Source organism: Arachis ipaensis, chromosome B01, assembly GCF_000816755.2.
Source record: "Arachis ipaensis cultivar K30076 chromosome B01, Araip1.1, whole genome shotgun sequence".
Taxonomy (NCBI): domain Eukaryota; kingdom Viridiplantae; phylum Streptophyta; class Magnoliopsida; order Fabales; family Fabaceae; genus Arachis; species Arachis ipaensis.
Genome location: NC_029785.2, coordinates 117,307,610 through 117,310,030, shown reverse-complemented (window position 1 = coordinate 117,310,030; position 2,421 = coordinate 117,307,610).

The window sequence follows — 2,421 nt, the reverse complement described above, 5'->3', positions numbered from 1 at the left end:
TCCTGCCACTTGTCCAAGATGCATGTTGAAGGCTGAATCAATTTCTCATGCTTTGTTCCAATGCCCCATGTCTTCAATAATATGTAGTCTAAACTTAATAACCTCTGACCTATGGATGAGAGAAGAAGAGACCTTTTTCAATTGGTGGCAACGAGTCTTACCCTGGGCAGCGGCTCAATTCGACGGTAGACAAAAGACCCTCCTCATAGCGGCGCTGTGTTGGAGCACTTGAAAAGCGAGGAATCAGTGTGTTTTTGAGAAGGTAATAAGCCCGGCACTAGAGATAGTGAAAGAAGCCAGCAATTTAGTGCGTGAACTCGTGAGCCATACCTGATAGATGCTGCTAATTTTCTTTACTCTTACTTTACTCTTCTTTAAGCTCTTAGTCTTTCAGTCACAGTTGGTGATAAATGGGAATACCCAATTCTTTTGTACTTCCTTATGAAAACACTTTTATTTTATATTAATAAAATAATATTTATCTTTGAGAAAAAATATGATTAGATTTCAAAATATCTAATTATAAATTAAAATACTAAAATAGTAATTTAAATAATAACATATAATTTAAAATTTAATTTTTTATATTTCATATTGTAAAACCTTGACAATATAATTAAAATGTCTTTTTTTTGTATATGTCGTTAAACAATCATTTAAAACTCAACTTTCATACAATTAGCTCTTGATAATATTTATAGTTGAAAAAGTTCATTTAATTAGTGTAGTTATTATGAAAAAAAAAAACTAAAGCTAATTTTAAAAGAAGAAATACAAATGGATAGATAATATTCTTTCGAGTTGATTTCTAAGAAAGAACAACAATTTTATTTAAATTTGGGGTTTTTTACTTAAATAAAATAAACCACTACCAAAATTACTAGATTCCCCTAAATCAAATTTTGAAACGTAAATATATTCTTTCTACTATTATATAAATTGTCCCAGGGCATGAGGGCATGAGGATTATATAACATATTAACCATGCCACCCAAGAACGATTTATGCACGAATGACCTAGGAGAATAAGGAGTAAATCGTTGCAGGGCACACAGGGTTATAGGTAACGCATAAATCGTCCCACCCTACGAAGATTCACGTGATTTTGAGATAAAACACAAAGACTTGGCACGATTAATGTGTTAAAGCAAATCCTCTCAAACCTGTCACGATTTATGTATAATAGGGTATATAAAAAGTTTATTTTCATTTTTTAAGTTAAAATTTAAATAGATATAATTTAAATTAAAATATTATAAATAAAAGTACCCTATTATACATAAATCATGATAGGTTTGAGAGAATTTGCTTTAACACATTAATCGTGTAAAGCCTTTGTGTTTTAGCTCAAAATTACGTGAATCTTCGTAGGGTGGGACGATTTATGCGTTACCTATAACCCTGTGTGCCCTGCAACGATTTATTCCTTATTCTCCTAGGTCATTCATGCATAAATCGTTCTGGGTGGCATGGTTAACATATTATTAATCTTGCTGGAACGATTTATATAATAGTAGAAAAAGATATTTACGTTTCAAAATTTGATTTAGGGGAATCTAGTAATTTTGGTAGTAGTTTATTTTATTTAAGTAAAAAATCTTTAAATTTGAAACTTGATCATTATAATGGACATCTAATATGAAGTTTTTAAATTGGCTATCAAGTGTCGAAAGAATAAAAAATTATTGTGAAGTCAAATTTAATAATTTAATGGGGGCAAATAAATATTATTATTATATACTACTCAATAAAATTCCAAATTGTAGTGGAGACGCTTGTCCCACACCCTAAGGAGTGGATCCGTCTCTACATGTAGCGTGTTCCATTCGGTGGCAGCAATTTTTGGAGAAATGTGACATGTGTCGGGCCACCCTCAACACGGATGCAGCGTGTTGCAGTAGCAGGAGTAGAAATTCTTTCGTTTTTTGAAAAAATTTGCACAATTTTTTTAGAGATTTTTATTGCTTTTTTACCACCACAGTTGTTATGTGTTAACAGTATTGACATGTAAGGAACATGACTTCTCCGAGAACACACGATATAGCAGGAAAATTGGCTTTAAAAACCTCCCACAACTAGCTCACTCTTCACTTCTTATTACCGATGGAAGAGAGTCAAAGAGAGTTTTTACTTCAGAGAGTGTAGAGCATTTAGAGAGAAAAGTGTTTAGTGTTTTATTAGGATCATTTATTGTATTTATTATTAGTGTAAGATTTATACATAAAAAATTATAAACGCGTATTTAGTAAAAATGGTACATAATTATATGTCGGTGATAGAATATATTATCATTAATTATTTAGCTCAACATGATTATGTAAGTTTATTATTTTCACTAATTTAGAGCTTATTATTTAATTAATATCTTAAATGCAATTATTTTAGTTAATATTATTATTAATAATATTAGTATAATTAATT